The 24,030-nt window shown below is 41.7% G+C and overlaps 1 protein-coding gene across 2 annotated transcripts in view; it reads right to left on the reverse strand.

Moving 5' to 3' along the window:
* The window catches only part of ANO4 (anoctamin 4), a 142,350-nt gene that overhangs the window by 100,429 nt on the left and 17,891 nt on the right, over nucleotides 1–24,030 (reverse strand). The window contains exon 1 of one of the 2 annotated variants that reach the window (XM_081024213.1): nucleotides 11,032–11,390. The exons of the other annotated variant lie outside the window; for it this stretch is intronic. The gene's annotated coding sequence lies outside the window, so the exon portion shown is untranslated. Of the gene's footprint in view, nucleotides 1–11,031; nucleotides 11,391–24,030 lie in introns of those variants that run through there. 2 annotated transcript variants of the gene reach the window in all.

Raw genomic sequence — 24,030 nt, forward strand, 5'->3', positions numbered from 1 at the left:
TACTGTGCCAGTACAACAAGAGTAAGCAATCTGCTGTCCTTGGTAGAGTGGCCAGATGCAAGGCAGGACAGGACTTCTGTACCTTTAATAGTTGAGCAGGTGCCACGCACAGGCTACACTCACTGAAGTTTCAACAGCCACGCAACTATTAAAGGTTCAGGATCACTGTCTCTTTTTGCATCTGGTTACCCAAGTCCCGGTCTAACTTCAGGAACCCTTTACAAGCGATCAGGTCACACCTCTGGCAAGAGCAAGCTGTCCCTCCCCAGAGAGAAGGGGTTGTCAGAAATGGAGAAAATCATAATTGTATCCATTATTTCTTCCCCCCCCAAAAAAACACATGGAATTTTATTGCAATGGGTTGTAAAAGAGGCAATGATCCAATGGGCTACGGATATCGGTAAACCAATTCGATTATCATCATGGGGGAAATTATGGATGGAGAGTTGGAGATTTGCGGCTTGCGAGGCGATAATGGAAAATGGGATAAAGATGTTTAACAGATGGTATTTAACACAAAATTGAACACAATGGCAGATGGTATTTAAGGAAAACATTCAAAATGTATAAAACAAAATCAAAAATGGGTCGGAGGGGAAACCAAGTAGAGGGGGCACTCTTACAGGGCGTTTGGCCACCAAAGAAGGTTTCCTTTTGGGGATAATAAAATCCTTTCTTTACATAAAGATTCAGCCTTGCTGGCATCCTCTCAATGTGGACAAGCAGATGAAGGTTTCCTTTTTGGAATGATAAAATACCTTTTCTTACAGAAGGTCATTGTTTTACATGAGATTAGAATCTTGAGCTGACCAAGGTGCACATTACACCTTAGAGTGCAGGAAAGTTGTTTTTCCTCCCTGCTATGCAATGCATTTCACAGCTATTTTCTCCCTGGCTGATCATATCAACTCGGGTGGAATCCAGGTGGAATCTACACACATGCTAAAAACATTATGAAAATGTTGTGTTGGTTTTTTTAGAATCCTTTTGAAAAATGCATTGAATTTGCTATAGCTCACAGTTGTAATCTAGTGTGACAACACACTTAAAACATTTTATTTGCTGTTGTATAGCTAAGTCCACAGCTGCTTCTTTTTGTTTATACACCAGGTGGGGATGTCTTTACCCAGTACAATAAATTAGGAATAGCTTAAAGACCTCAATAGGTTTGAAGCTGGTTTGAGAAACAAACTGTAGTGTCTTAAACAAAGTACTGGGTACTACATATGCATCTTAAATAATGTTGTGTGAATAAAGATTAAAAACCCAGCACTGGAAATGCAGTGAGTGCACAAACACATTAAAAGGGAACGTAAACAGAGTCAAGGTCTGAGATCCTGAACTCTGCTTATCTTTGGTGCCATCTCTATCCAAAGACAGCTTAGTTTGGAAAAGCATCCAGAATGCTGTCATGTTTAAAGGACAAAAATTATTGTGTATGAAAGGTGATTTCCCTGCTTGGAATGATCCAAAAGAGGGTCATGTCCTCTGGGAATTGCAAGTAAGCAAGTTCCAGATAATCAGCCAGCCAACTTCTCCAAAGCCAGCTTACTCAGTTGATTTTATTTTGTAAATTTTGGGCTTGGTTCATAGAATACATTGCAATGGGTGAAGAAGCCATGCTACCAGATGAAACAATTAATTAATTAGGGTGGCGGTAAACTAGACGGGGGGGAGGGGAGCATAATATAAAAGAGGAAAGATGGTTTAAAATTACTAGGAAAATATAGTTGGAGGAATTGTTATACTCCTATTTCACCCATGTGTACATTTTTAAAAAGAAAACTAAAACTATGAACCCCTCATGTTGCTGTTAAGGCATTAATAATTTCAAGATGGAACTTGTGAGTATCTGATCTTAGGTAATAGTTTTAGGCACTTTGGGACCAGCACTAGTACAAAGGAACAACCAATATCACTGAGAAGACTTTGGCTGTGTAATGCTCCTGTTTATTCTGCAATATGTTCCCATCACTGGTTTAAAAATTTAGAAATGTCATAGGAAGACACCCACCCACCCTTCACACCCAGAGGTGCAAACAGACAGCACACAACTTGGAAAAACATCAAACCACAAATGTGATTTGAAAAACAGCAGGGTGTGTGTGCAACTTTGCTGGGTTTTAACCATTAATGTGTACACAGCCTTTGAGTCAATCCTAACTCTAGTTCTGATGAAGCCTTTCCCTGCTAGGGGTGTATTTGATAGGTGTACAACAGGGTAGAAAAGAATGTGGAGCAGCGGGGGTAGCCTGCTGTGCTTGCAACTGATTCAGAGGAGTTTTTTTACAAATGGTTTGGGGATTCTTGATGCGAGGTGGAAAAAGAGATTAATGTCTCTGCCACTAGAAAACAAACCAGGCCACTATCTGTCTTTGCACTGCAGCAACGTTAAAGCAAGTCCTTTGGAATAGGCCCTTGGCCACAGATGCAAAAGTTAAGAAGCAGCCAAATTTAATTCTGCCTCTTTGTTCCATTAGTAAATGTATTGAGCCAAGTAAGAATACTGTAAATATCTGAATTCACAAGGACTCTATTGCTGTGTGAAGACCATATTCCTGGCAAAACTTTCTGAGAATGTGAAAATGCAAAAATGAAGCTGCACTGTCAGCACAAAATGGTCCATTTGTTTTAGATATTCATCAAATGAGGGTGAAAGAGGAGAGAGAGAAATATGGTTTGAAGCTCAACATCAAAAAAACGAAGATGATGGCCACTGGTCCCATCACCTCCTGGCAAATAGAAGGGGAAGAAATGGAGGCAGTGAGAGATTTTATTTTCTTGGGCTCCATGATCACTGCAGATGGTGACAGCAGTCACGAAATTAAAAGATGCCTGCTTCTTGGGAGAAAAGCAATGACAAACCTAGACAGCATCTTAAAAAGCAGAGACATCACCTTGCCAACAAAGGTCCGTATAGTTAAAGCTATGGTTTTCCCAAGTGATGTATGGAAGTGAGAGCTGGACCATAAAGAAGGCTGATTGCCGAAGAATTGATGCTTTTGAATTATGGTGCTGGAGGAGACTCTTGAGAGTCCCATGGACTGCAAGAAGATCAAACCTCTCCATTCTGAAGGAAATCAGCCCTGAGTGCTCACTGGAAGGACAGATCCTGAAGCTGAGGCTCCAATACTTTGGCCACCTCATGAGAAGAGAAGACTCCCTGGAAAAGACCCTGATGTGGGGAAAGATGGAGGGCACAAGGAGAAGGGGACGACAGAGGACGAGATGGTTGGACAGTGTTCTCGAAGCTACCAGCATGAGTTTGACCAAACTGCGGGAGGCAGTGGAAGCCTGGCGTGCTCTGGTCCATGGGGTCACGAAGAGTTGGACACGACTAAATGACTAAACAACAACAACAACAATTCATCAAATAACTATGGCTGACCTCTGTGATGTCAGAAGTCTTATGGGAGTCAAAGGAGGTGAGGATTAGAGAGCTGGGTGGGAAAGGCCAAAGGGTGTGCAAAATCCTGCATTTCCTGGGTACAGAGACAAAGGGGGAGGGCAAGTGACCATTACTGGAGAAGGCAAAGGACTCAGGGTAGCAGCTGACAAAAAGAGGGAAACTTTGTGGCGGATGCAATGCATACATGGAAACTGGTAATGAAGTATAGACTGGGGCAGCCACCAGTCCCAGTGAGAATGAGTGTATTTGTTGTATGTCCTCAAGGTGCACAGGTAAACAGAAAACCCCAATAAACTGGTAAGTGATCAAGAACTGCAGTCTACAATCATCCCCCATTCTTTGCCTGATGACACACAAGTGTGATGACAAGCCAAGGGACATTTAATAGGCCTGATCAGAGCTGGCCCTCATACATAACAGAGATTAAAGGTGTGAGATAGAAGACCAGACACATCACAAAACTGAGTCACAGCTGTTAAACAGTCAGAGTATCCTGCTGGGAACCTAAAAATCCTATGTTTGCGCCCTATTACAGAACTTATTACAGAAACATTTTTTGAGTACATTTGGTACGGCCATATCATGGAATACATGGTACGGCAAGTCAGTTCATAGGCATCATTTTAAGGGTATATCTATATAATTCCTACCTAGGCAACAGTTTGTGCTCCCATCACTTTAAATCCACCTATCTGATGAGAATAAAAATGTGCAATTAAGTTGTCTGTATTTGTCTGTATTGGTTTTATTCTTGAAGATGGAACATTTGTAATATATTTATTGCACTTATACAGTAACTCATCTTTTTCTCCAAGGAGCTCAAGATGAAGTACATGGTCCCTCCCCCCAACTTAATATCTATAACAACCTTGTGAAGTAGGTAGGCTGAGAGGAAGTACTAGCCCTGTAAGGTTCATGGTTGAGTGGAGATTTGAATCCTAGTCTTCCAGGTCCTAGTCCAACACCACACACTTAGAAAGCCTGTGCATGTCTACTCAGAAGCAAAGCCCACTGAGTTCAATGGGATTTACTCACATATACGTGTTTATGGACAGGATTGTAGGGTTAACAATGACATTTATATAATATTCACTCAAAACTAAGTTCTACCATGATCAATTGGGCTTAATCCATCGTAAATGCATTTACAATTGGAGCCTTCATCTAGAACACTTTATTACTTCTTCCGTTACATCTGCAGGTTGAAGTGAGAAATGTTTTAGTTACATCTTCTTTGAAGCGCTAAGGGAACTATAAAAAAATTAGTGCCAAGATTACAGAAAATATGAACCACTGATATTTAAACTAACATTATTATTATTATTATTATTACTACAATTAATTTATTAATCTTCTTCTAATCCACTGTCTCATGGCAATTTACACATAAATAAAAAGTTAAAAAGACAAAACTTTGACAATTGTACCGAAAACATATTTCCCTCCATGTATGGAAAACAGACAAATTCCATAGTAGTAGCCATGCCTGTTGCAACAAAAACAAATAGCATTTTGCAGTACCTTAAAGACTAATTCTTTTACTGTGGTATACACTTTATATACCCGAGTACTTGTCAAATGGAATTTACCCCATGAAAGGATATGACCTGGTAAATTTGTTACAAGACCCTTTGTGCTTTAAATGTGAAAATGGTCCATTTTCCCCCACACAAAGCTTTTTCAGTTTAGTCATTCAGACCTTACTACTTACAGATTTAAGATGTTGCTGAATGATAATTATGACTAATCAGACTTATTTTGAGGATGTCTTATTTAATATTTAATAAGTTTAATGAGTGAAATTGCACCTACCGGTAGTTCTTTCTCTGAAGGTTATGCTAGCAGAACCCAGAGAGGCTCACTTCCAAGCAAACCTGCATCTAATTGCATTGCACATCTCTAAACTTCAATACAGTTCAAAATCTCAAAACTAGGCACCCTTTCTATGAACTTGATTTGACTTATTTCCAGACATAAGTATTTCAGATCCAGATATAGTTAATTTGAGGGCTGAATTGCCAACCTAGGTAACAATGTCAAAAGGTTAGTCATGTACACAGGAAATGGATACAGGTAAAAATCTGACACAAAATAAAGTGGAAGCAGAACATGAATACTAGATGTAGTATGTGCAACTTGCAGTGGTAGGACAAAAATAAGCTGTTATAAGACTCTTTTAAATGAAACAGTCCTGTGGTCATTCAGCCACACTGAGCGTGTGTGCACATTGCCATGACCTAATCAGTCCAGTTCGTGTTGTTGGCTCACTGAATGAAGAACAGAATGGATTTTTTTTTAATGTTCTTTCTGCAGTTGTTTTCTATGCAGGATTCAGACACCCTGCAAATAAATTAACATGACACCATGCTGCGAGAAAAAGAAATACTCTACATGCAGCCAGAGCCAAAACCTACAGTGGTCCTTCTGAAGCTATCTGTCAATTAAAAGCACTGATACTCATGAATAGTTAAACGATGCTGTTAAAATAACACTCGCCGCTTTTTTGCTCTGGCTTTTAGATTTAATGCACACTGATCTTTCTGTGAGAACTGCTGCAGGGCTGGTGTCAGTGGTCAGTTGGCATGGCTGGGCCCCCGAACTGGCAGAGTGCATTTACTGCTATTGCCTAGTAGAGCCTGCAACACTGTGATTGAATGCTGACCTTTTGTTTAAACTTGTGTGCATACTTAGGCATGTACAAAAGGCTACGAAACTACAGCAAGGCTGATTTTACTAGGTGCATTGGGCTCAACAGCTCCTAGTGGTGCAAAGGGACAGCAGCATAAGTATTGCTGATATCAGTTAAATTGGTTGTGTATATAGAGGTCCGTGCTACCATCTCCCCTGTGAAATCTAGGTTCTAATAGAAAATATGTAATATATACAGTATTCTATTACGGGATGCTACCGCCAGGAGAAAATCGGGGGGGGGGGGAGCTCCTGCTGATGTCTCTTTCCTCCTGCAGCCCCTTGTGCCTAATTAGGAAGCCTCTGGAACATCACATACCCATCAACAGTCCCAATTTGACCGGGACATACCGGAATTACAGAAGCCATCCCAGCTTCTGATTGGATGTCTCCTTTTCCATTTTGAGCCTCACTTTGTGAGGGCGCCCATGCCAGAGCCCATGGAGTGGAGGTGGAGGAGCTGCTGCTTGTGCAGGCCAGGCCAACCACGCTGGGCCCAGAAGCCATGCCTCCTCTGCCCACTGGAGGAGGAAAAGAAGCCGATGAGGATGACGACGGGGAAGAGGAGGAGGAGGTGGAGGCGCTGGTGTGGCACTCACGGAGGGAACTGCTGCAGTAATGGAGACAGGGGCTGGGAAACCCAAGCTGGCTCACACAGGAGCACAGCACTTAAAGATACGCCTCTCAATTTTAATTGGCGGAATGCTGAAGGGTGTGACATCATGAAAGGCTACACAAAGGACTAGAGCAAGGAAATCTGTGACAATTGTCTCCCCCTGGTCTACCAGTGGGATCCTCTACTGCAGTGGTGTCCAAACTGTTTTCAAAGAGGGCCAGATTTGATGAAGTGAAGGGCTGTGAGGGCCGACCAAAGTTATTAACCTTTTTTTAGGATTGAAGTTATTGACCTTTTTTAGGGTTGAAGTTGTTGAGCTTTGAGCTTTTTTTAGGATTGAGGTTGTGGAGGGTTTTTTGGGATTTTACCCCAGGAAATAAACTGCCACAGGGGCCGGATTAAACCTACCAGCGGTCCAGATTAGGCCCCCGAAACCGACTTTGGACATGACTGCTCTACTGGATCTCAGCCCTATCCGTGAACAGGTTGAACTCTTTTGCTCCTGGAACCATAGCTAGGATCCAAGCCACTTATCTTATGTCATCTGCTCTAGGAAACAACTAAGACAACCAAAGAGGCTTGTGGCACCTTGAGAACTGGTTTTGTGGATTCAAACACTCTTCCTCAGAATGCATTTAGTATAAGGCGGGACATAAATGCATGAAATAAAACAAACAAACAAAGTGGAAAGTTGTAAGGTGGGAGTTGTGTGGCAATGAGATGCAAAAATTACAGACAGTGATAATTAGAGCTCAAATATATCTTCAGAAGGCACATCTTTAACCTTTCCAAGTTAGTGAAAATTACAAAGTTTATTGTATTAACACCTGTCATGAGGCAGGTGATAGAAACCACAGAGAACTGAAAGGAAGTTAAGTGGAATTCCCTATCAGTGAAATTCAAATTAGGGGCAATAGGCAGCATTTGCCTCCTAAACTGTGTGCCAGAAAGCAACTTATTTACTTTATTCCCTAGAAGCTCAGTGGGAACCACCAATAACCACACTTGCTCATAACTGCATTGCCCTGATGCTTCATGGGACTTACCTGTCCTGGGCTGCCTTTCTTGGTAATGCTAGAATGTGACAGAGGGACCCCAGGAATTGGATGTTATAATGCAAGCAAGCTATTCCTTGTTTATGCATGTATTGATCCTATTTTAATTGAACCCTAGTCAACTGTAGTCTGGTCGTAAGGATAGAACTTGTCAAATAAACTATTGTTCATCAACCAATGATTTAATTAATACACAATTTTTGTCCTATGTATCTAGCATATAATAGCCTTTAGAACATCCCATGCTCAAAATAACTTTCTAAGAAAGGTTCTAGGGGAATTAGCCTGCACAAATGTAATTTCCATATATTCAGAGCTGCTAGCTAATTTCATGCAGCATGTGCTACATATGAACAGTGGTGTGAACTGGGTCTGAAAAAGCATCCTAGTTACCTGCTATAATTTTGAGGTGTCATTTTGATGGAATACATTGAGATTCCTCTGGGCTTCAGTAACCCAATGAAAAGTTTAGTGATACAATGCAATAGCATCAATGCTATATTATTAGTTCAGTGAGCCTGAAACAAATCTTGAGAGTTTTAGAAGCATCACATATTTACGTCGCTGTGCAGCACCCAAACACTTCAGCAGTGATGACTAAAGAGGATTTTTTTGCAACACACAACATGTTTACAGTGCAAAAAAGAATTATCCACTGTGCAAGTACTTTAATAAAGAAATACGTCATAAATTGCAAAGCTATGCTATAACCAGAAAACACTGAATGAAGAGTCAAGGAACCTACTGGTTAAGTCTTAGCAACCCTGTGCAGCAAGCTTCAAAGGTTCTCAGATCTGCAGTGTAGAGAGAAAACTTAGATGCCTAAAGTTTAGGCCAGCTTTTCCCAACCTGGTGCCCTCCTGATGTTTTGAACTGCAACTCATATCAGCAGCAGCCAGCATGTTTGTGCTGGCTGGAGCTGCAGTCCCAAAACATTTGGAGGACAGCAGACTGGGGGAAGCTGGTTTGAGCTTAAACCCCAACAGTTCCTCCTGCATTGTTTGAACTGGTTCACTCGCTCAGTCATTTGGAACAATTTGCTCTGCAGTAATCTTTCTGCAGTGCATCTGCTGCCTTTGTATTTAGGCGTGTGTGCGTTCTCATGTAGGAAGGATGGAATTGAATGGCTTTCTGTCCCTTTTTGCTCTCTGTTGCTGTTAACACAGGGCAGTCTCATGCAATTCTGCTGGGAACACAAAGTAAGTCAAGTAGTGTGTCCTGAGTTATAAGAAACCTGGTTTGTCCTGGTCTGTGGAAGATCCCACCTTTGTTTTGAAGAAGCCTCTCACCTCACTGCACTATTTTCCTACTCAGATGTTGACATCACCACTGTAGCTCAGATCCTCCAGCAGAACACTATTTCCACTATGCCAAAGTTATAGCTGGTCACAAGTGCCCATGTCTGTGCACCAGATTTGCTGTCACACTAAATGTGAAGAACTTTGCAGTGTTGCTGCTTCTTTTTTCTTAAAAACAAACAAACCCAAAACCCATTAATGGTAATCTTGGTATTTTTTCACTATTGCAGGCATGCCCATAATTATCAGAAAAATAATATAGCTCCTTCCTGTACTACTTCCTGTACTACTCGCATCACAGGTCAAATCACTAATTGAGATTTTCTTATTAGCAGTCCAATCTGCACTCCAGTTAAGCCAGAAAGTCCAGTTTGTCCCATCAGTTTCCAAGGGATTAAATTGCTTGAATCAATATTAAAGGTCCAAGGGAGCGTGTTATAAAAATCACATATTTATTAAAAATATGTAGCTTAAAATGACACCCCATCTCTGTTCTGATCTTGGGGATGAAACAAAGGACACCAACAGCACACTCCTATGCACGTCTACTCCTATGTAGTCTACTCATATTGAACAATTTAGTTCAACAGGCTTACTCAAAGGAAAATGTTTATAGGATTGCAGCCTGGGGCAGGTAAAAGAAATGCTCTGGCTCTTATCCAAGGTGAAGTCAGGGAGCATTAAGAAAGAACAGAAGGTTATACACCAACTAATGTGTTTATGGACACTTGCTCTTCACAAGACGTGACCAGTGCTGTCAAAGCTGGTCACCCTGATCACCTAGGCAGTGTTTTGCACAACATGACCCTGAGCTGCCCCCCAGCAGCCATTTATGCTGGTGGCAAACCTGATCTATGCTAAGGAATCTGTCTCTTCTTGTATTAAACCACATGGGTTCCTCTCCTTGTACAGGTCACCTCATTTCAATTTTTTATGTAGGTTTGGGGCTTGGGGTTATTATTACAGTGAAATAATGATCCAAGGGAATCATTTAAGCTGGGCATCATATGTATTCATAAAATTCATACTGAAAAACATATTGTGCAGGATGAGCTCATAGTAACTAATCTGCAGTACAAGCATTCTTCCCTTTAGAAAGGTAAGTTGGAAAAACTTCCTAAGGGGACTGCTATATTCCATTATATACTATATATGTGCTATGTTATCAACTGACAGCAGGCATATTCAAATCAAATTTTTGTTAACACTGGACAAAGTACGGCCCAAACAATTAGAATTTCTGTTTGGAAATATGTGCACTTTTCCTTCTCCTTGAAGCGTTGTAAAACACTGAAGTTTTGAGGCTTCTCAGGACAAGAGAGTAGAGGTGTCTAAGTCCTGCTCACTAAAGTTATCTCTTTTCCCCCCACCGCCCTCCTCTAGAAGCAGTGCAGGTTGGCTTTCCTTAGCACAAAGGAGAGCTCATTTCAATGCCCAATTAATCTTCTCAGATATTTGCACTTAGAAAGCTGGTGCCTCAAGAGGCCCTCCTGAACAGAGATGATAAAATGCTGGTGGGAAAGACATGAGCTCCCACGCCTTCTGAAAGCCCAGGGGTGGCTTTTCCTCCCTCCCTCCATCTCCTCTAAAGCATGGAGCTTATTTTTGTGGTGCGGCAGACCTATGTCTTTCCCCAAGTCCCCCTCTTCCACTTCTTCAGGATTCCTTCACACTGCTGTAAGCTGTCAGCCAGCAGCATGCTTGCTCCCTCTTTCAAGGACAAAGGGGGATTTCAAGCAAGGGGCGTTGAGGCGCAGGAGCCCGACCAAAGAGCAACTTGCATTTACTTCATAAAACACATGCCAGTGCAGGAGGAGGGTAGAGAAAATGAGACAGTAAATGAAGGTCAAGAGGCTTAGCTGTGATCCACTGGGGGGGGGGAGAGAGAGAGAGAGAGAGAGCGGGAATGGAAGAGAGCTAGCGAGCACTGCAGCAAACATTGTCTGTGCCCATGCCGGTACTCACCATAAAAATAGAAAGAACTGAAGAGAACCACTTTAGTAGGGGGCCCTTCCGAAACACCTTTCTCAAGAGCAAGAGATCCGCCGGTCCAGCGAAAGGCAAGGCAGAGGATGCTCAATTTACACACAGCAGCAGCAGGAGCAACAACAACAACAGGCAAGTCTTTTCACAGCGTGTCAAACCTGTAAGCAGTTTGCGTTCTGGCACAAAACCTGGGGCAGGGAAGAAGTCTGACTCTGCTGTAGCACTGCAGCTAAAACAGACCGTTGTTTTTCCCCTCCGTGTCTCCCTCCCTCACACACAGAGAGAGACTCAAGCTACGCGAGGTGGATTTCCCCCACCCCCTTGCTGTCTTCATATGTTCACAATTACTTGCTATTTGGAGATATGATGTGGAGGGGGGTGGGGGGAGGAGTTGAGGAGTGGTTGGGGGGGGGGGGAGAGAACGGAGCCACAGAGCAGCTGAGCCAGCATCAGTATTCTTAATCAGCCCTTGCCAGCAGCCAATCAGGTGGCACTTGAGCGGTGCCAGCATGACAGTTCGCCAGAGCCCTGACAGCACAGGGCTGAGGCAAGCAACACATTTCCACCACCGCTCGCCCGGCCAAGAACACTCCTAGGGCAATCTGTGTCTTTTGATCCTGCAGACAAATGAGCTGTCCACCGGAACTGTGGTTGCTGGACAAGGAGCAGAGAGCTGTAAAAACCAGTGCCCCAAAGATGTTTCGTCGCTCACTGCCACTACTACTTCTCCACCACCTCCGCAGTTGCACCAAAGCATGATGCTCACGCATGCCAAAGAGTCAGGGTGCTATCCTGGGCAACAGGGGTGCAAGTCCCGCTGAACTCAACCCTTTCTTGGTTCTGAGTAGGAACGCAAAGGATTGCACGGCTTCCCACCATCAGCTGAAAGTTAATTTTCTTCCATGGTGTACACACAACCCCCATCTATTATTCATCATTTAAAGCATTAGTGTCTTTACGCCACAGAGAGGGCAACATCTGACAGGATGAAAAGTTCGGGGGAACTGCCCTTGTTAATTAACCACAAGGAAAATAAAGACAGTTCTTACGCCATGAAGGAGTCTAGATTTCTGCAATGGACATACAAAGTTCTGCCGTCAACCACACCTAAATCTGGCCTCAGAATAAACTGTGTCCCTCAACATTAACGCAAATAAATGTATTCACACATTCTCTCGTTTTAATCCACTTAGGAAAAAATTGTTTTATTTTTGGTTTTCTGCTATGAAGTGTGTGAATTAGAATGAGAACATGGGGGCAGTAAAAAAATTTATAATAACAACTTAAAAAGGAAACAATGTGCTGTCCTTTCATGGCATGCAAAACCAGCTGCCTGAAACAGCTATCCCACTCTGCTAACGGCAGGGCTGGCCCTCCAAGAAAAACATATTCTCTTTCCAGACCATGGGTGGGATGGGACACTACATAGGCATGTGTGTTTTTTTTAATCCCATGGCATTTCTCGCCTTATACTTTGAATCTGCTACTGTGATTAGAATCTTGCTTCTCTAGATGATAGTCTCAAACTCCACAACGTCTTTTACAATCTTTTACAACATCTTCACATTGTTGTCATAGCTGCTATGTTATATACATATCTAAATCAAAGCCTTTAAAACAAATGCCGGCATAAATAGCCAAGGCTAAAACTAAAATAGATTCCATTTGTCACATGAAGCTTATTGCTGCAGGTGCAATTCCTAAAATGGTGGTTCATCAACCTCAAAGACTTACATGATGAATAATGAATTTGCAATCAGTGCTCCACAATTTACCAAATATATATTTCAGTAAGAAAACCCAAAATCATTGTCAGATGATCAGAATATATATTGACACTCTTTATAAACAAATGTTAGGATGGGTGGGTGGGGGTGAGAAAAGGTTTATGTGAATCACACACAGAAAAATCTAATTCAGTTTGCATTCCGCAAAGAAATACACATATTTCAAGCTGCTGTTAGAAATCAGCTCAACTGCCCTGTGGTGGAGAGCTGGTCTTCAAGGAACATTGTTAGGGGGTGGCCCTGGGTCTTTTGCAATGAGCACCTGGTATTCTATCACTTTCCTTTATTATTTTTTAAATATTAAAGGGTGGCTTTGCATACTTCAAAGTACAGCACCAATGAGACCTCAGCCACCCACCAACTTAATTTGCTCAGAGGCTTGTATTTGCATCTCTACATATAAATTGCAAATTTTATGCTAATTCGTATCATGGGCCTATGCCCTGAGACTTTTAAACACCCAGCAAAATCCCTGCTGGCCTCTATTAAAAGGTAAAGCTACTTGTGAGAATAGCTTTGCGAGGTTATACTTTTATGAGGTTTCAGCTTCCTAGGTAATATAACAACTTAATTTAGCCTAGTTGAAGTACTAATTTGTATGCTGCTATGCCAGAAACTCTGCTGTGTCTGCTGCTTCAGTGCTTTTGAGTTTTGATACAGATTTAAGTTACTATTTTAACTATTGTTTTAATACAATGGTGGCATTTGTGTGATTTCTGGGGACACCCTGAGTTTCTGTTGGAAGAAAGGCATGATAGAAAAGCAATCATTATTTTAATCATCTCCTCTTAAGACATCTATTAAATATTACTCCTGAAACATCAGAGTCCCTGTGGATGCAGTTTTCTCCGTAATTCACTATAACATTTAAAACCACCATGTATACACACAGAGTTTGCATATAGCACGGCATCCATCCAGGCCATAGATTGCTGGCATGTGTAAAGGTTAGGAAGACCATACAGATTGCAAAGACTTTAAACATGGTGCTAAGCCATGTGAAAGCTTCACACCCAACATCTTATTAATAGCTGCTGTCTGTGTCAGCTAAATAGACAGAATATTATGGTATTTTGTGCCCTCTCAGAAACTTAAATTGGCTGTTTCTTTTATTGGTACTAGAACTTTGTTACTAGAATTCGTTCCCAAATTTGTCAGGAATTTGCATCTATTCCCAAACAATACAAGTCTGATTGGATCAGATCCAGACTTAGTTATGCTTGGAGTTAATTCACTGGACTCAGTGAGATATAAGTCAGACTTAAATTCCATTGATTTCAGTGGGTCTATTGTAAGAATGACATCCAGACTTCCTTTGGTGCCATGTTTCTAGGGACAGGTCTGCACTTTAGAGCTCTATGTCAATTTGATAGACTTCAATGTACCACAGTACTGTTAAGTTGTATGCACAACACCTAAGCTATAGGTATACATGCTCATTCAGAGAGAAGAACAAAATATAATACATTGTCAATATTTTTGTTGTTTGGAGGGAAACAGCGTCACATATCTATATTTAGCAAAGTCAGAAAATTACTCAGTGAGCAGATTACAAAAGACATGCAGCTTGTTTGTAGAGCCAATTAAGGCAGCTGGCCTTGAAGGTTCAGCTTCTTATCTTGCAGTTCTTCTGTTCTCCAACTTCCCTTGCTATTGCAAGTCAAGCCCTACTATCAGAGGCAAAAAAAAACCCCAAAGCAATGAAAGCAAAACCAACCCAACCTGGAATATATAACAATAACAATGTGATGAAGAAGGTACATAGGATTACTAAAATATATTGCTGATATCTAAATAAACACTGACAGGTAAAATTTATCAGGAGGAGGAGGAGGAGGAGGAGGAGGAGAAAGAATATGGTTTTTAGTTTATTGGATTATAGGACAGCTGCAGACATAATTTAGCTATATTTCATCTGTTCATTATTCTGATAAAATAGTGTAACTCATGAAACAAGTAATCAGAAACACCACCATCCCATCATTTTCAGGGGAGAAAGGTCTAATTACGTATACAGTTGACTATCTGCTTCAGATACAAGATTATTCAATTACCAGGGATTGAGGACACAGCATGGCGACCGGGTGGCTATCTTAATAATCCAACCTGGGTTTTCCTTTCCAAAAATGGCATGTGAAACCCAGGGTAAATCAGCGAGAAGTCAACTTGAATTAAGGTTAATAATAATAATAATAATAATAATGGCAGCTTTTTCAGAAAAAAGACCACAAATCTTCTTATAAACAGCTTGAAGAGATATTCAGATACAGAACAGTTCCTAGATGGACTCATGTTTCTAAATTTCTGGATTAAAGTTGTTTTATAATTTCATAGATATTCTGACTGTTGATTGCTTCAGGATGTTTCATGGGAAATATTTCATAAATGAAATAAATAAATAAGTCACCACTATAGTTTTAGGGATGCCTTGAGGCATTTGATCTTTGCCAATACGCTATGAACCAACCAACCTGACCTACCCCTCCCAGACTGATGTGTGGTTCAGGACATAATTCGTAGCATGTATTTTTAAAGGAAATCCCTACAGGGAATTCCATTGCGCAGAAAATTTCCATGCCAGATCCCAGAAGGATTGCAGCCATGTAGCATACTGTACTAGACTTCTCAAGGAAGCATAGAAAACAGCCCTCCATCTAGAACTCAGAATCATGGAACTGAAGGGACCACAAGGGTCCTTTAGTCCAGCCCCCTACAATGCAGGAATCTTTTGCCCAATGTGGGGCTCAAACCCACAACCCTGAGATAACGTGTCTCATAAAGTCCTGTGTGCAGACCAGCTTTGTATGCACCTAATTTTGTATAGGATTCTATTCATTCTTCGAAATTGTCTATTGATCTATTACTCTTGACAGCACCTTCTAATCCACAGGCCATTTAAGGCTCTTTGGTTCACTCTGCTTGAAAGCTTGCCTGTAGCAAGCTGCTTGGAATGATGCTGATCACTCCAGTATTTTTTTCACTGAAAGAGATGCTGGCATGCAGCTTTTTAGTAGTCTAACAGTGTTACTAGTCATAACCATTCTAGGCCTGCCATACCAGAAAAGAGAAGGTATGTGTCATATACTTGCTCAGTAATATTACCGTTGCTGCAATAACTGATGTTATAACACTAGCCATAAAGATGGCTGCCAACCGCTTACTGCGTAATACTCGTCACAAAATGCCATAAACAACCTTTGTGAAACAGTCTGAAAAATTCAAAATGTAGGTTGTATGTGTACAAATATGTTTGTATTTTTCTCGTCCTTTGGATGGGCCTTGATCATGGAACTGAGGTCTGAAAGAGACCTGAGAGCCACAAACCGACCAGAAATGCTAGTCGACCCAGAGTATTCTGACCACTTTGGTGAATCTGCAGCATTCAGATAAAACTGGGTTCAAAGTGAGTTCAGCCTTATGAAGCATCCATTTTAACTAACAATGGCTAGCGGTCAGAGATGCTGGACATTGTAGTCCAGCGACATTTCAGTAACAATTTCCCTATCCTTGCTTTAGTGTCAAACTACATGACTGATACTTCCTGATGTGTTTTTAAAGCTTTAAGATGAGAGAGAGAGAACTTGTTCAGGGAAACAGTATAGCTGGAGGAGATATTTAACCATTTCCTGTGTTGTTTTCAGAATCAAAATTGTACCCTCCTACTAGTGGCGCTGTGGGTTAAACCACAGAGCCTAGGACTTGCCGATCAGAAGGTCGGCGGTTCGAATCCCCGCAATGGGGTGAGCTCCCATCGCTCAGTCCCAGCTCCTGCCAACCTAGCAGTTCAAAAGCACGTCAAAGTGCAAGTAGATAAATAGGTAACGCTCTGGCAGGAAGGTAAACGGCGTTTCCGTGCGCTGCTCTGGTTCGCTAGAAGCAGCTTAGTCATGCTGGCCACATGACCCGGAAGCTGTACGTTGGGTCCCTCAGCCAATAAAGTGAGATGAGCGCCGCAACCCCAGAGTCGGTCACGACTGGACCTAATGGTCAGGGGTCCCTTTACCTTTACCTTACTAAAACTGCTAGTAGCATTTCCAGAGTGAAGCTAATAGTGGCTTTGGAGACAGGGCTTCAGTTTGGGACCCTCATTAAGCACCCACCTTCCAAGCCCTGCTGCCCCCCCACCCCATTGCTCTGTTGGCTCTTTTTAAGCTCTTTTTAAAAAAGCGTACATCAGGAGATGCAATCAAAAACCTGCCATGCCGCATGTAGGTTTATCTCTTAATTAACAGTCATTAATTATGCCTACTTTCACCAAGAAGCACTTCCATGTTACAAGAAGTACTGAAGAATACACTGTTATTTTTTGATACTGAAATGTAATAAAATATGGAAAACTATATATATATATATATATATATATATATATATATATATATAACACTGCTGAGCCACACTTCCACTTTTACCACTTTGAACTGGGAGAACACCAATTTAGATTTTGACAAGAAAACTGTGTTTGCTTGAAAATGATCGTCAGTGATACAAACTGAAATAAGGTACAGACTGCACCAGTTTTACGTGTTTTGTTTAATGATCATTTGCATAAAAACAAACAGGTGCAGGCAGGCATACCCCAGTGAAAGGGAATACAAAATAGTTAAGAGCAGAGATAAGTATCTAAGACATAATCCTGTTACATGTCTCCCCAATCTCCAAGCAGCAAGAATTTCCAGGGGTCTCAAGCACTTTTCCAGGGTTTGGTTTCCTTGGAATGAAGGTCAGTGGGGACTGCGGTGTCTTTACGATATAGGCTTGTATTTACACATATTTACAACCTGAGCATAGGATGGAGGGACTTCCAGCATTAACCTCCCTCCCTCAAAAAAATAGCTTGCTTCTCACAGCTTTGGATCCAGCATTGAGCTAGACATGTTTCTGTCCCCTGCTTCCAGCCTGCCTCTTCCAGCTCTCTCACACTAACACCTAGCCACACTTTGGCCTGTTGTTCTCCATCACTCAGCAGTTGCAACCTAGTTGAAGAGGGCACTTACGTGGCCACCCACAGTCATTGTCTTACAAAGATTGGTTCAGCAGCCTCCCCTACTAGCCTCTAACCCTCACTGGATATAGGATACTAGAAGGGACTTGGGGCATCATTCAGACTGATCTCCCCAAACACATAAAAATGCAATCTTTTTGATACTAAGAAGGGTCCATGGAAGGGGGGCTGACTAAAGGGGACTTTCCCAACTCATCTTGTTCTGCAGCACCCCAAATACTCTCCTGAGTGTCAGGAGACCCTCCTAAACAGGATGGGCTGTAGTATAGGAGGCTGAGTGGGGAGAGGTAACTGCCCAAAATCGGGCACTATTAATGAGGCTCTTAGGATCTATTGTTGTTTAGTCGTTTAGTCGTGTCCGACTCTTTGTGACCCCATGGACCAGAGCATGCCAGGCACTCCTGTCTTCCACTGCCTCCCGCAGTTTGGTCAAACTCATGCTGGTAGCTTTGAGAACACTATCCAACCATCTCGTCCTCTGTCGTCCCCTTCTCCTTGTGCCCTCAATCTTTCCCCAACATCAGGGTCTTTCCTAGGGAGTCTTCTCTTCTCATGAGGTGGCCAAAGTATTGGAGCCTAAGGTTCAGGATCTGTCCTTCCAGTGAGCACTCAGGGCTGATTTCCTTCAGAATGGATAGGTTTGATCTTCTTGCAGTCCATGGGACTCTCAAGAGTCTCCTCCAGCACCATAATTCAAAAGCATCAATTCTTCGGCGATCAGCCTTCTTTATGGTCCAGCTCTCACTTCCATACATCACTACTGGGAAAACCATAGCTTTAACTATACGGACCTTTGTCGGCAAGGTGACGTCTCTGCTTTTTAAGATGCTGTCTAGGTTTGTCATTGCTTTTCTCCCAAGAAGCAGGTGTCTTTTAATTTTGTGACTGCTGTCACCATCTGCAGTGATCATGGAGCCCAAGAAAATAAAATATCTCACTGCCTAGATCTTAGGATCTAGACCCTACTATTAAAAGGAGAATTCACTGGAGGGCGGGGAATCAAACAACCCATTAATGTTTCCTCTTCCCTTTTTCTGATTCACATTATTGAATCTTAGAATCAAGTGATAGCAGAATGTTTTATAAGTAGAGGGAGCATATGCCAAAATACTCAGTGAGCCAAGGCTGAACAACTGCAAATGAAAGCTGTTTCTGTTTCAATACAACAACTAATGCAAATATAAAAGTCCTGACAGAGCTTGGAGCGTCAGCGTTTCCAGTAAAATGTTTCATAAAATAGATCCTGTTTCCTTTGAAAACATTATGGGCTGCATAAAATATTAATTAAAAGGGAATGTCAGCCTTTTCACCATGCAGATAATTCTGTCAGCTCCAGAGTGACGAATGAGAGCCTTTACAATGGAGATGCTCTGTAAGGCGATACAGTTCTCTGCATCAACAATAATTGACTCCTTATAGGGTTCCAGAGCATGCTCTGAGGAGACATATGCAGCCATCTTGCTGGTGGCAGGGTGTGAGTCTGATCAATGCCAAGATGGCAGACTGTCTTATAACTTCATGTATGCCACCTTACCAGATGGAAGAAAAGCAAGATATGAATGAAGCAACTAAGAGCATAAGAACCTATCACCAGCCTGCCGAATCAGGCTAATGGCCCGTAATGTTCTCACTGTGGTCAACCTGATGCCTGCGGGAAGCCTGCAAACTGGACATGAGCACAGCAGAGCCCACAAACCATATAGAGCACATCTTTTCCTCTCTCATGTAAGTAAAATCAAATGGCATCCAGGTGAAAAAAGAGGGACACTGTTTCACACATTCTAATTGTGCCCATTAGATCGCTTCCTGATGACCTGTTTATTGCTCAGTTATTCTGATTTGTTTTCAGGGGTGTTAAATGATGTCAGCTATTTAATTGAGCATTCATTCTGATTTATTTCTGGCTCCGCCTGCACTATACACTTAAAGCAGCCATGGCTTCCCCCCCAAAATTATGGGAAGTGTAGTTTGTTAACCACCCAAAAGACTGAATTGGTTGAGAGTTGATTAGAGACTCCTGTTCCTCTCACAGAGCTACAGTGGTTTAACCATCAGTCCCTATTCCCAAGGAACACTGGAAATTATAGCTCTGTGAGGGAAAATGGGTCTTCAAACAACTCTCAACCAATCCAGTCTTTTGGGGAAGCAGGTTGATCAACCTGAATTTGTCAGTATGTGATTGAATCCCACCCTGGAATAGTAATAGTTTGGAGGTACCCATAGCCTGAATATCTGAGCATAGACTTGGGAACCATCCATATTTTGTCTTTTATTTGGGATTTCCTGGATGCCACCCCTCAGATGTAACATTCAGCACAAATAATCTTAGAATCTTAGAATATATATCAATTTATTCTTCAAGTTGACATACACTGATTAAGGCAGGTTTCTGCTAGCTACAGCAGGCAAGGTTATCTGGGTCTAGATACAAATCTGTGGAGTTCTATTTAATAATAAAGATGATGATGATGATGTACTGCATTTCCTGTCTAGCAAAAGGACTCATTGTCACTGTACTATTTATAGACGTTACTAAGAGATCTACATATAGCATTATTTACATAATTCCAAGGTAGGAGAAAGAATTAAAGGACTATCCTCTACAACATACATGAATATAAAATACTGCAATCAGTAATTTCCAGTCATAGACATCACCAGTAACAAATGTTACGCTGGATCCAACTTAAGTTAGTCATGACTAACTTGGCCCATTGATTTCAAGGGATCCAACCAACCGTCATGGAAGCATCTAAACAAATATACAACTTACAGATACGTTCATATGTGCCTTATGTTCTGAACTATCCTCTGTTACATTCCATTTATATTCAACATATAATACATCTGCTAATAAGAATCTATTGGCTTCAGTAATAATTATTCATTAGGGCACTGGTGAAAGGACAACTGATTTCGTGTGTTACGAAAACAAGATTTTCAGAGTTTAAACATGTTCCAGAGAGAGACTGGATACGTAGGTTTCTTGAATGGCAAAAATATTTTTAAAGTAGGATAAAATGACTAAAATAAATACTTTTTTTCCCTTCAAAATTACCCTTGGAACCTTGTACATAGGTAGTCCAAAAATACGCCAATGAATAAAAAAAACTGAAAATGGGATTACTCAAAATGAATGACTCAGAGTATACTGTAACATAGCTAAGGTGCTTTCAGACCAGAAACCTGAAAGATGGCACACGTGTAGCTCAAGACATGGTGATTACTAGAAAACTCTGAAAATGGAACATTTTTACACCTGGGGCAAGTTGACCTCATAACAGAGTCAGTGTACCAAGACAGAACATGTCAAGGTGAACATTAGGTGTTTTGTTTGCATTTTCAAACTCTGCCTTGGCAGAGTTGAAGCAAGGAGCTTCTATCTATGCTTGCAGAACACAAGGTGCATTTACTAGTATGTATAGTAAGACAAATGAACTTGTACTATAATTAATACTTCCTCCAGCATTCAAAACCTTTTTTTAGACTACTGATCCAGCCTAGGGAACTTGAATGTACAAACTCTCTGAACAAGAGCTCCTGTATTCTGTTCAACACCCTACACACTGTAGCACCTGAAAAGGTTCGATTACTGTACAAAGTCTGTGTGGGGCTGCCCCTGAAACATGTTCAGAAGCTTTGAACTGGTATGGAATGTCATGGTGAGAGTTCTAACTGAACCCACTGCATGGAGAAAATGCAATTTGCTCCCACCTCCAGATCCAAGTGCTGGTATTGTGTTTAAAGTTCAAAGCAATCTTTGGACCAGGTATTCAGGATACAAGTTTACCTGTACCTTTGATCCACATCACATCATCTTTGAAGGTTAATTGGGTAGATACTCAGGACTAGGTCTTTCCTGCCATTGCACCCAGGCTCTGAAACTAAAATTGTTCCCCTAGGCCCCTCACTTTGGGCCTCCTATCCCTGTGTAAACACTTTTCTTTTGTGCTGGGGGGCTTTGAGGGGTGGGCTATAGTTTGCTAAATGCGTTTGCTTTGCGGCTTTCATTCTTATTATTTTATGCTGTCTCACTTTGCAGTTGATTGTTTTATGCCAGTTCTATATTTTTTGTTGGCCACTTTGGACGTTCACCTCAAACAGCAAAGGATTCCATAAGTGCTCTAAAAATAAATAAATCACTGTTGTCTGAAACATTTGGCCATCACCACCTTCTTCTCCCTGTCCCAGTCCACTTAAGAAAAAGCTTCTTTCCTTCACTTCCTTGCCTGAGCATATGCAATCTTAAGTTAAACTAGCTTCATTCACCTAACTATTCTGCTGCTGAATTGAGCTTGGACCTTCCAGGGTGAAACTCCACAAAGCTGAGTGCCTTTCTTAAACATGATGTGTTGAATCCGTGTTCCCCCTCCCCAGGCATCCTCATAACCCAGCAAAACCACTGCTGTAATTGATAGGAGAGGGAGATTTCTAACCTTGCAGTCCCTTTTCAATAGCAGATGCATGAGAATGGGAGGAATTATGCAATACATCACTGCGTTTTTTACCTGACCATCAGTAACAGTCTATGCACAGGTTTTGTCCCTTGCACTGGAAGGCAGCAGCAAATTGGCTTCCTATTGAGCACATTTTTGTTTATCTCCATTAAGGATAAGAGTGAAAACTGAAAATACTAGCTGTCTAGATACCTGCTTTGGCAAAAGAAGTATACGCTTCTCATTACTTCCACACCAGATTGGTTGGATTGGTACACCAGTGTTTTTCCAGAGATAACATAGCCATTTACTAACAATCTAGTCTCTATCACTATCATGTTCGTGGTATTACATTATTTTTGATTTTGAAAGAATAGTTGTTTTACTCGTTATTTTCTAATTGGAGAAAGCCCTCGTGTTGGGCTCATTTCATGATGCGCGAGCTGCTGTTTCTTTTTGCTTAAAAAGCTGGAGGGAGGGAGAGACAGAGCCATTTTGTCCTTTCAAAATAAGCTCTCCACTGGCTTCTAATAGGCTTTGACTTGCCTGAACAGAGAAGGAATTAAGTTCCTCCTGTGAAAAAGGCCTCCCCTTACTGAAGACCAATTAAATGGGATCTAAATTCTAAAATTAGATGAAAACATTTTAGACAAAAATGCTAGCATGCAGTCTAGGTAACTGTGCGATTTCATTGCTAGGACCTCCCATTATATCATGTTTCGCTGCAGTTTCTTGTGTTGAAAGCTCATTTATAGCTTGCCTTCGTATCCGATTACATCTCTCATTGAAATCTAAACAACTTTCCGGCATCCTCCACCTTGAATCCTGAAAGCACTCGGTCATTATTTAGTTCAGAAGACTAAGCGTAATGGTAATGATGATGATGCTTGACTGAAGCTGGTTTGAAGGGGTCCTAAATTTGACCCCTGACATTTAGGGGAGACCCCTCCCTGGAGCACAGCTGCCAGTCAGTATAGACTTAGCAACATGGACAATGCTAGGCCATGACAGTATAGTTTCCTTTGTCCCTCGCTTTCCAAAGCACATTCCATATAATATAGAAACACTGTTTGCAAAATCCAGCTTTCTTCTGGAGTGCCAAACCACACCATAATGAAGCTGGAACGTCCAAACCCCTAGGGCTATAACAAGTTCCTAGGATCTGAAAAGATGGATCTAAGAAAAAAAAAACAGGCGACTGTCAGTGAAACCCTGGGGATAGAACATTTCCAACAGTCTATGTGTTAAGACAGCCTCCTTCCTATGCCTAATGGAGCAAAAACACAAGTAATATTTTGTGATTAAACTGGTCAAGGGCACAATGTCCATTGTCTTGAGTATCTTCTGCTGGAAATACATTGGAAGGAAACTCCCCCGACCTGAATGATGTAGCTTACTTATTTAGTTTATTGTTACATTTCTAGCCCACCGTTTCTGCAAGAAGGTCAAGGAGCTCCCCCTCCCCATTTTATGCTCACAACAGCCCTGCAAGGAAGATTAGGCTAAGAGATGGTGTCTGGCCCAAGGTCACCCAGTGAGTTTTGCGGCTGAGTGGGGATTTGAACCCTGGTCTCCCAGGTCCTGGTCCTAATGCACTGATGCATGAAAATGCAAATCAATGTGCGAAGGATTATGGGAGGAGTAAGCAGGACAGCTAAATCTACATTGCTCAGAGATATTTGTGAAAGGTGTTGCCGGAGGAAATTGCAGCTAACCTTTGTGCACACAGCCATTCGACCATATGGATTTCCCC

The sequence above is a fragment of the Podarcis pityusensis genome (genome assembly GCF_964106645.2).
Source record: "Podarcis pityusensis genome assembly, chromosome: 10".
In the NCBI taxonomy this organism is placed as follows: Eukaryota; Metazoa; Chordata; class Lepidosauria; order Squamata; family Lacertidae; genus Podarcis; species Podarcis pityusensis.